Source organism: Oncorhynchus masou, chromosome 27 (genome assembly GCF_036934945.1).
Source record: "Oncorhynchus masou masou isolate Uvic2021 chromosome 27, UVic_Omas_1.1, whole genome shotgun sequence".
Taxonomy (NCBI): domain Eukaryota; kingdom Metazoa; phylum Chordata; class Actinopteri; order Salmoniformes; family Salmonidae; genus Oncorhynchus; species Oncorhynchus masou.
In genome coordinates, this window is record NC_088238.1 from 17,731,911 (window position 1) to 17,743,395 (window position 11,485).

At 44.9% G+C, this 11,485-nt stretch overlaps 1 pseudogene; it reads right to left on the bottom strand.

Moving 5' to 3' along the window:
• Positions 1 to 293: 293 nt before the first annotated feature.
• LOC135515280 (paired box protein Pax-6-like) lies at positions 294 to 2,900 on the bottom strand (annotated as a pseudogene).
• Between the last annotated feature and the right edge of the window lie 8,585 nt (positions 2,901 to 11,485).

The window sequence follows — 11,485 nt, forward strand, 5'->3', positions numbered from 1 at the left end:
GCTCTTCTGTTTGAGAACCACACCTTCAAAGTGGAATGGCAATTATAACAGATGTAGCTCAGTATTACAGGTACATTTACAGGAAATGACATAGCTTGTATGCATAATTTGTGTCATGTAACCTTGATGGTGTCCTCTGGAAGTTGGATCTCAGATGCCAGTTTTTCCCTGGTGAACATGTCTGCATAGTGTCTCTGTGTGAATTCTGCTCCGTTTGGGAGGAAGAAATAGAATGAGAGCACTCAAAGCTTGAAAGGATAACAACTTGTCCAGCTGTTCTAAAACAAGCCTTGTTGAAATAGGAATAAGTCTAAGTCGTTTAAGCCTAATCATTAATGTATCCACTCCACATAAACACACAGCCTAAACGTACATAAACAGTTGTCGAAGTAAAAGTAGGACATTGTTCTGCCTAAAGTACAGTACTGAACAGGCCTACCTTGCTCTAACACTCTGCACTGCACCAGGGTGAAGCTGGTGCGATTGCGATGCTGGGGCCGGGGAGGCTGGAGCTGGTTCACCTCAACTGTCTCCATCTCCTCCCTCTCCTTCACTACTGACTGCGTTGGGGTCTCCACTAGAAGACCTGGAATGCATACAAGTAGACTATATGGCTATGTTTTTCAAATTGCGCACAGTGAATGATCTCCCAGATCAAGATGTACGATGTGCAGCCTACCTGGGTATTTGGGGTGGTGCGCAGAAATCTCCACACTCAACATCGCAGAGTCGAGTTGAATTTTCCTGAGAATTCGGTTTACAGAGGATACCTTTTAACAAGGAGAACATAATGCTAAAATTAATCGAAAAATACAGTTATTTCCCTCACAGTTGTTCACACGTTGTATCATTCTGGTGTAGCTTGTGATCTCACTTACACTGGGAACTTTGGCCGATTTACAGATTCTTTCGGCCGCGAGCTTTTTTCTGATTTCCCAGGCGAATATTGTTGGGTTTTTCGTCTTGCATTCGATTATTTTCGAGATGACTTCGGGGGTGAGGAGTCGAGGTCTACTACCTCCGGTCGCCTTCGGGTCCAGGAGGCCGGTTTTGTGGAACCTGCTCAAAATCTTGCTGACGCAGCCATTTGACACCTGCCAGCGCGGAGTGCACATTTGGGTTTTCATGAATTGACGCACGATTTATATCCACCATCAGAGCACAATAACCAGCCCAGCCTCACATCCAATTCGCGCATATATGTACAAATGTATTTCAGCAGATTTCGTGCGTTTTTGTGCATTTTTGTGTGGTTCAATACGTTCGAAAATACACGAATTTATGTGCTACTTAATTCGTGCGAAAAGACACGAATTTAACCAGTAGGCAAACAAGCCTTTGCAACAACCATATACGTGACTATACCTAACCCTAACCTTAACCCTAACCTTAACCATTCTACTAACTATACCTAACCTTACCCTAACCTTAACCCTTCTACTAACTATACCTAACCCTAACCTTACCCCTAACCTTAACCATTCTACTAACTATACCTAACCCTAACCTTACCCTAACCTTAACCCTACTACTAACTATACCTAACCTTAACCCTAACCTTAACCATTCTACTAACTATACCTTACCCTAACCCTAACCATTCTACTAACTATACCTTACCCTAACCTTAACCCTAACCTTAACCATTCTACTAACTATACCTAACCCTAACCTTAACCCTAACCTTAACCATTCTAACCTTAACCCTAACCATTCTACTGACTATACCTAACCCTAACCCTAACTTAACCATTCTACTGACTATACCTAACCCTAACCTTAACCCTAACCTTAACCATTCTACTAACTATACCTAACCCTAACCTTAACCCTAACCTTAACCATTCTACTGACTATACCTTACCCTAACCTTAACCCTAACCTTAACCATTCTACTAACTATACCTAACCCTAACTCCAACTGGACCTAACCCTAACCCCCACCCTAAGGAAGGCCTACGCGCATATGTGTGGAGTGCACCCCCTCCCTTCCCCCCTCCGGTTCCCACGTGTCAGAGATGGAAGTGGATCAACCGACTCAAAACTAGAAACCAAACTCCTAGGTTGCACTATGCTTTCCACATCCGTTGACAAGCGGACCTAGACATCATGACCACACCACATGGCAACCAACCGAGGACCAAGCCTGCGTAAGGTGCGCAACTCAAGGGATTTTGCCTGATCCTACATCGAGTTTAAGAACAAAAATTAAATATAAACTATTGCGTCTATATGGTTGTTGAAAAGGCTTGTGTGTAGCCTATTATTATTACTAGTTCAATTTGTGTCTTTTCGCACGAATTAAGAAGCACATAAATTCGTGTCTTTTCTCACCACAAAAACGCACAAAAACGCACGAAATTAGCTGAAATGCATTTTGTACATATATTCACGAATTGATTGTGAGACTCTGTTGCAACCACATAAGATCCTTGAAAGCACACCATTTAACAACTATTTAATGTATTAAGTTAACTTAATAATAAAATAAATTATGCTTTTCATGTATCGAATAATATCGAATAGGGCGCAAACACGAGCTCCTATAAGCCTGCTGATACGCACCTGCAGAATTCTGGAGATCTCGCATGGGCGCACACCTTCCGATGCCAGCTCGATCATCTTCCTCCTTTTATATGCTGGAAGCGGCCTCCCGTTCAGAAACACCCCACCAAGCTGATTGACACACCCGCTCCCTTAGAATAGAACCGAATAAAATAGCTTTTATAAGATTTAAACCTATTTTACAGCTTTATGCATCAACATTTCTTTGCATATTGTTGGAAAAAATGTCTCCACTCAATTCAATGATATAAGTAATCTAATAACACATTATAGTTAGTCCTTCGTTTGAATATAGACCTACCTTCGTTTGACAGGTCCCCATTCGTTCCACACATGTCAATTGGTTCTTCAGAGCCGTATCAAATGAAACAACAAGATAATTCCTGTATAATATACAGCGCTGATGTTCCTTTGATAATCAAGAGAATAAACTGTAATATGAGGAACTTCATCCCCAAAATGCACTGACCTGATTGTAAAGTGCATAAAACACCTCACCTGTAAAATGTGAATATTCGGAGTCTGAGGAGATGCCAATTCACACCTGTCTGTTGCACAGGTCGCCACTGACAGGAATCACGCGCGACTTCACAAATATATACCCTATCAGCCTTTTCTAGATGACGTAGTGGTCTGATAGGAGAAATGTCAATATTGCATGTAGGCCTACTGTACCTGACTCTCAAGTAACCAAGTCTATTCAGACTCGATTGTCTGGAAGTCAAGTTGCGAACCACAATATTTAACCCCACACATTATAGGATATACATATGGATGACCCTTATAAATTGCCAATGTAAAATTTGTTATCAACGTTGTGGTCAAAATCTTTGCCCCAAGATTTTTGTAAAAAAAAAGGAGTATATTATGGGTTTACTAGATCTATTAAAATAGCTTTTGCAATTGTGAACTTGAAGCAGAAGAATGCAATGCCATGTAATAAACTGTAGGGCCAACAGGGACATTTTTTATCTCACATGCAGTGTTTTTACAGTGGACTAAAGGCTTCCATCTAAACGGGTTTCAAGGCTAGTCCGTTAGGCTATTCAATTTCTGATAACTATTTGGTAAGGTAAATAATAAAATGGAATAGGAAGCTCGCATCCACTGCTCTCTCTAGACAATGATGCGTATATTACAGTATGTATCCTGAAGATGGACTGTGTGTCAAGAACAATCTCCATGTTTTCTGTTGGGCTACTGAAGATACTTTTTTTGGACTTTCAAAAACGAATTTCACACGTGACACCAAAGGTAAATTAATTCCATTTACTGTATTCCATCTCCAAGCGACACGTATCGGGTCACGTGACTTGAGCATCCTTTCCCAAATCAGGGTTTAAGATTAGTCCGATCGAGTCTCCTTTTTTTAAAGCTAACATTTGAAAATCTGTCCCGATGTCGACTGCCATATGGTAAAGTGCTTCTGATAAATCATAAATCCATCATCCAGACTCTTTTATTACATTTTCTTTCAAGCATGAACAAATAGTCGGATAGGGCGAATGTGGGGGGACCAATTGGGACTTTCATTTAGAAAAAAGGACGAGGAAAACCGTCGCAGATGTCTCTTGACCAGCCAGCAGATAAAATGTGCTGTAAACGTTTCAAAGAAAATATTTGACAAGCAAATATTAGCAAATGTGAAACCACACAAGGCTCGTCTTTTGGTCATGTTTAATGACTAATTGGGCATCATTAGCTGGGTCCACACAGATCGAAGTGCCACTGAAATCAAGGGTGGATTTTAAAATGCCATATGGTCCAAATTATATATTAACCCACGAGTTAGCGCACGGTTATAGTTTCTGTAGAGGACGCATTGTATATAGCTGATAAACAGCTCTGGACACCAGGGTATCCTTGCCAACAGACAGAGAAGACAAATAACATATTTATTTATTACGGCACAGAGTTCATGCCCCGATTGATTTGGAGTACTTTATTGCATATTTTGTGTGTACAACCCAACGTTAATAAAACAGTCACGCTGCGGGCACGGAAATGGTTAAACATTCTTGTGTGCGTAAATGTTCGCAGGGCTCACCATTTCGGCCTAAGGAAGAATTCTAAACATAGTCCGACCATGTCTCAATGACACACAACATTCTATTTGGTTCTATCGACGTGAATTTGTGCTTTCTTGTGTCCCTAGGTGCAGAGAAACGTGAACATTTTACCCGCGTAAAAGGGTACCATAAACCTATCCAAAGCGCACAGAGCTCCCTCATGCGTCTCAACGTGGGGTCATATAGCCTTCATTCTAGCGCATTTCTACACAATGAAGTATGACAATAATCAATTTACCCTCACTTGGAAGGACTGTTAAAATTGAATATGCAATTCGATAAATATTAGCACAAAAGCACATTTAATGGTTTCCATGGTAGCCAACAGGCAGCGCTGAGCCCCAAATAATGCTTATAGAAGTAGCCTATAATCTGTGTGAACAAAACTGTGTGTCTGAGACCACATCATTGTATAGTTCAAATGCCAGTATGACTGAATCATTTGATCTGATTTGTGTACCCTACATTTGCTATATAACATATTTGACCCTACATATTCTATATATTGCTGATGTATTATGAAGTTATTGTAAATCTTTGTAATATTATACTTGTTTTACTGTATGCTTCTCTGTAGCCGACAGACAACCAATTTGGGATGGAGAGGGCAGGCAACATGAGTTTGCTTGTGGATGGTTTTGTGAAATGATAAGCAAAATAAAAATAAAACAACTTGTAAATGTGTTCCTTGTCAAAGTCAATAAAAAACTATTTCAAATTCCTGAGTTTCTGGACCAGGCATCGAAATGGGTTTAGAATATTTATTAAGGAAATTGAATGGATGTGAGAATGGACGGGATGAAGCCAAGGGCTGCAGATGAAGGATCCAGGGGATGGACTCTGTAGAGTTTGGCTTGGAGTCTCAGGTATACATCATCATTAGGCCGTGGTAGATAGGCTGCTGTGGTGCCGCCAATCCCCCCAGGAGATCTTTGGAAGAACGTCAGAGATCCTATATAGAAGGTGGAGAAGGTGAGGGGTGCAACACTTGATAAGGCTAGTAAGGCAATGTGGTGCAACAGACATGCACTGCAGAACAGTGTGTCACTGCAGAACAGTGTGTCACTGATAAGCTCTGCCTCAACTCTGCCTATTTCTACAGATGGACTGGAGATGCTTTTGCCAGACGGCATCCTCAGTCGTTTGGTGGGGAGATTATATTTGGGTAGGTTTATACTGACCTGTTGAAACTTCAACATAGTACCTGTTTGTGCGTCAGATATTACATATCCTAACTGTCATTGCTAATAGAACAGTGACTTTGTGTGTATGTGTTCACAGAAACATGTATGGAGCCAACAGATGGAGACTTGCAAGATGATGAAGTCCAGAATGACAGACGGAATTAATACTGATTAATCTGAATGGAGAGAGACCTGGTACTCGGTATTAACATTTTACTAGACACAACTTTTACTTGTATTGTCTGTTTTTATTATTGAATTTAATGGTATCAGTCAAAATGGGGAGCGAGAAACCCTGTGTATTCTGCACCAGGATCAGGGAACTCCTGTTGTATATGAGACACCACACAGGAAGGTATGACCACTCTGACATGTTTGCCAAGGTAGCCCCATTTACTACCAGACAAAATTGCGATAAGCACAGTATCTGTATCAGCAGGGAATGATAATGAAAGATGAAAGGTGCACATTGTTATGTTAAGGGTTGTTTATTCTACATGGACCTGTTACTACATTTGTGTAATGAATGTCGTCAGAAGGAGACCAAGGTGCAGCGTGGTAAGCGTACATTTCCTTTTAATTTTCAATGTACACCAAAAACAATAAACAATACAACGACGAGCTTTGTTGTGCAAACAACATGCACATGAACAAAGACAAGATCCCACACAGAAGGAGGGAAAAAGGGCTACCTAAGTATGATCCCCAATCAGAGTCAACAATAGACAGCTGCCTCTGATTGGGAACCACACTCGGCCAAAACCAAAGTTGTAAATACAAAACATAGAATGCCCACCCCACCTCACACCCTGACCTCACCAAATAGAGAAATAAAACGGCTCTCTAAGGTCAGGGCGTGACAATTTGAAAGTTAGCAAGATACTTAGTTTAGAATATCTGAGTATCTGTGTACATATTATTTTTCTATAATCGCCCTGACCTTAGAGAGCCGTTTTATTTCTCTATTTGGTTAGGTCAGGGTGTGATGTGGGGTGGGCATTCTATGTTTTGTTTTCTATGTTTCTTTAGTTCTATGTTTTGGCCGGGTATGGTTCTCAATCAGGGACAGCTGTCTATCGTTGTCTCTGATTGGGAATCATACCTAGGAAGCCCTTTTTCCCTCCTTTCAGTGTGGGAAGTTGACTTTGTTAGAGGCATTATAGCCTATGTTAAGCTTCACGGTCGTTTCTTTGTTTTGTTGTTTTGTTGGCGACATTTACCCAAATAAACAGAAATGTACACTCACCACGCTGCACTTTGGTTCACTTCTTACGACGGAACTAACCACCACCAAGGGACCAAGCAGCATGTCCAGGAGGAGCAGGGATCCTGGGCCCCGGAGAAGAGAGAATGGAGGACATCTTGGACATGGGACAAGGTTATAGTATGGGACAAGACCCTGCCATGGAAACAGGCTGAAGTAGCGAGGAGGAACGACTTCGCTACCAGGAGTCACGGCAACGGAGCAGGCATGAGAGGCAGCCCCCAAAAACATATTTTTGGGGGGCACACAGGGAGTTTGGCTGAGTCAGGTTGGAGAACTGAGACAACTCCCCGTGCTTACCGTGGCGAGCGTAATACTGGTCAGGCGGTGGAGCGCACAGTGTCTCCAGTGTGCGTTCACAGCCCGGTGCGCTACCTTCCAGCTCCTCGAATTGGCCGGGCTAGAGTGGGCATCCAGCCAGGTCGGGCATCCAGCTGTGCCTGCTCCCAGAGCCAGGCCTCCTGTGTATCTCCAGCCCAGTGATGATCCATGGCAAGAAGCCCCCCCCCGCGCGCCGACACCGGCCTCGAGGTCGACCCGGAGGCCGACGCGCAGGGCGATCCGGATGGAGGCGATGGAAATCCCTCAACATTGACGGATCCAAAATGTCCCCCACCGGTACCCAGCACCTCTCCTCCGGACCGTACCCCTCCCAGTCCATGAGGTACTGCAGGCCCCTCACCCGGCGTCTCACCCGGTGTCTTGTATCATGTACGCCGGGGACCCCTCGATGTCCAGCGGGGGAGGAGGGACCTCCGGCACCTCACCGTCCTGCAGGGGACCAGCTACCACCGGCCTGAGGAGAGACACATGAAACGAGGGGTTAATACGATAATAGGAAGGGAGTTGTAATCCATAACACACCTCGTTTACCCTCCTCAGGACTTTGAAGGGCCCTACACACTGCGGCCCCAGCTTCCGGCAGGGCAAGCGGAGAGGCAGGTTTCGGGTCGAGAGCCAGACCTTGTCCCCTGGTACAAACACGGGGGCCTCACTGCGGTGGCGGTCAGCACTACTTTTCTGCCGTCCACTAGCTTGTTGGAAGGATTCCTGGATGGCCCTCCAGGTCTCTTTGGAGCGCTGCACCCATTCCTCCACCGCAGGAGCCTCGGATGCCATGGTGCCATTTCGGCCCAGGGGATGTATCTCGCCCACTCCCCTGGCCGGTCCTGGCAATAAGACCGCAGAAACCTACCCACTTCCTGGTTCACTCTCTCCACCTGCCCATTACTCTCGGGGTGATAACCGGAGGTCAGGCTGACCGAGACCCCCAGACGCTCCATGAACACCCTCCATTCTCGGGACGTGAACGGGGGCCCCAATCAGAAACGATGTCCCCCGGCACCCCGCAGTGCCGGAAGACTTGGGTGAATAATGCCTCCGCAGTCACAATAATCAATCCCGCACAAAGAAACGGGCGGGCCAGCTGACTAATAAAGCCCAACTAATTACAACCAACTCAAAACAGGTGTAATCAATAAACACATAAGGAGAGGGAGAAAATAATCGGTGGCAGCTAGTAGGCCGGCGACGACGAAAAATTGTTTCAAGCCAGTGTCTCCACACCTTCAGAGCCCTGACCACCGCTAACAACTCCCGGTCCCCCACATCATAGTTACGCTTCGCTGGGCGGCGTGAGTGGCTGAGTAGATCAGAATGTCATCGATATAAACAACCACTCCCTGCCTGTGCAGGTCCCTGAGAATCGTGTCTACAAAGGATTGCAAAATGGCTGGAGCATTCTTTAACCCATACGGCATGACGCGGTACTCATAGTGGCCCGATATGGTACTAAATTTTCCACTCATCTCCCTTCCGAATACGCACCAGACTATACGCGCTCCTGAGATCCAATTTTGTGAAGAACTGCGCTCCGTGAAATTATTCCACCGCCGTAGCAATGACAGTTAGTGGGTAGCTAAACCCCACTGTGATGGCATTTAGACCTCTATAATCAATACACGGATGCAAATCTCCCTCCTTTTTTTTCACAAAAAAGAAACTCGAGGAGACGGGTGAGATGGAGGACCGAATGTACCGCTGTCCCAGAGACTCCGTGACATATGTCTCCATAGCCAACGTCTCCTCTTGGAACAATGGGTACACGTGACTCTTGGGAAGTGCAGCGTTTACCTGGAGATCTATCACACAATCCCTTCCCGGTCGATGAGGTGGTAATTTAGTCGCTTTCTTTTTACTGAAAGCGATAGCCAAATGTGTGTGGAGTGTGTCAGCAGTTAAAACAAGTCAAAATGAGGCTCAGTAGTGTGTGTGGCCTCCACGTGCCTGTATGACCTCCCTACAACGCCTGGGCATGCTCCTGATGAGGTGGCGGATGGTCTCCTGAGGGATCTCCTCCCAGACCTGGACTAAAGCATCCGCCAACTCCTGGACAGTCTGTGGTGCAACGTGGCATTGGTGGATGGAGCGAGACATTATGTCCCAGATGTGCTCAATTGGATTCAGGTCTGGGGAACAGGCGGGCCAGTCCATAGCATCAATGCCTCTCTCTTGCAGGAACTGCTGACACACTCCAGCCACATCAGGTCTAGCATTGTCTTGCATTAGGAGGAACCCAGGGCCAACCGCACCAGCATATGGTCTCACAAGGGGTCTGAGGATCTCATCTCGGTACCTAATGGCAGTCAGGCTACCTCTGGCAAGCACATGGAGGGCTGTGCGTCCCCCTCAAAGAAATGCCACCCCACACCATGACTGACCCACCGCCAAACCGGTCATGCTGGAGGATGTTGCAGGCAGCAGAACGTTCTCCACGGCGTCTCCATACTCTGTCACGTCTGTCACGTGCTCAGTGTGAACCTGCTTTTATCTGTGAAGAGCACAGGGCGCCAGTGGCAAATTTGCCAATCTTGGTGTTCTCTGGCAAGTGCCAAACGTCCTGCACGGTGTTGGGCTGTAAGCACAACCCCCACCTGTGGACGTCGGGCCCTCATACCACCCTCATGGAGTCTGTTTCTGACCGTTTGAGCAGACACATGCACATTTATGGCCTGCTGGAGGTCATTTTGCAGGGCTCTGGTAGTGCTCCTTCTGCTCCTCCTTGCACAAAGGCAGAGGTAGCGGTCCTGCTGCTGGGTTGTTGCCCTCCTAGGGCCTCCTCCACGTCTCCTGATGTACTGGCCTGTCTCCTGGTAGCGCCTCCATGCTCTGGACACTACGCTGACAGACACAGCAAACCTTCTTGCCACAGCTCGCATTGATGCGCCATCCTGGATGAGCTGCACTACCTGAGCCACTGTATTCATTCTTCAATGAGGTCCGGAGGGCCGCACTGAACATTGCTATATTTCCTTGCGTCAAAATTAGCAAGAAATAGTCCTCTATCCACCGTTTTGGGAATTTTTGATGCGCCCTGACTGTTTAGTGATTATTAGCGAGCTGGACAGTCAAGAAACTGTATGAATGTAGATCCATTGACTGTGCACAGTGTTTATTAGTGAGCTGGACACATAGCCGAAGGAAAGTAGGGGGTCTGAGGGGGCTGCAGCATCCTATGAAAAATTTGATTTAAAAAAAAATATGCAAAAAAAAAAACTAGTGCACTGGGCCTTTACTAGTCCTGTATTAGGTGACCGATACCACCAGCTGTTGTGCAGCCTCCCCCAAAAATGTCAGCAGCTATGGCTGGACATTCAAGAAATGTTGTGAATATAGGTCCATTATAATTTCTACAGTTTCAATTTGGTTTTAGTAATTTTAAATTATATTCAGTTCGTTTCTCCCCCCCACAAAAAATATGTTAAAAAATACATGATAAAAAAATAATTGCTTTTCGGGCAAATATGTTGTATGTTTGACACTCCTGGTCTACGATGACATGGGATGGGAAGTATGCCAAAATAGAATTAGGTACAGGCATTTTTGCCTGACAGTAAATAATTCCCCCCGTTGAAATAGCCTACAATGGAACAAAGACGCATAGCCTCTCTCTGTAGATTAACAAATTCAGATTTGTTGAGCAGCTTTGGTTTATACAAGGTCACATTTGTATTTATTTGATTTCACCTTTATTTAACCAGGTAGGCAAGTTGAGAACAAGTTGTCATATTCAACTGCGACCTGGTCAAGATAAAGCTAAGTAGTTCGACACGTATAACACAGTTACACATGGAGTAAAACAAACATACAGTCAATAATACAGTAGAAATATAAGTCTATATACAATTTAAATAAATAAATCATTATATTTGCATTGGGTGAATAGATCACATAACATTGTACAATTTTTGCATGTCTCGAGCTCGAGGCATCCACGATAACGTTATGAACGGTACCAGGGTAATACTATGCTGACGTGTATAACCTCCACATGCACCGGAAGATCTTATTTCACTCTGATTACGCGTCCAAGGAATAGCCCCATCTGCCCCATTCATTTCTAA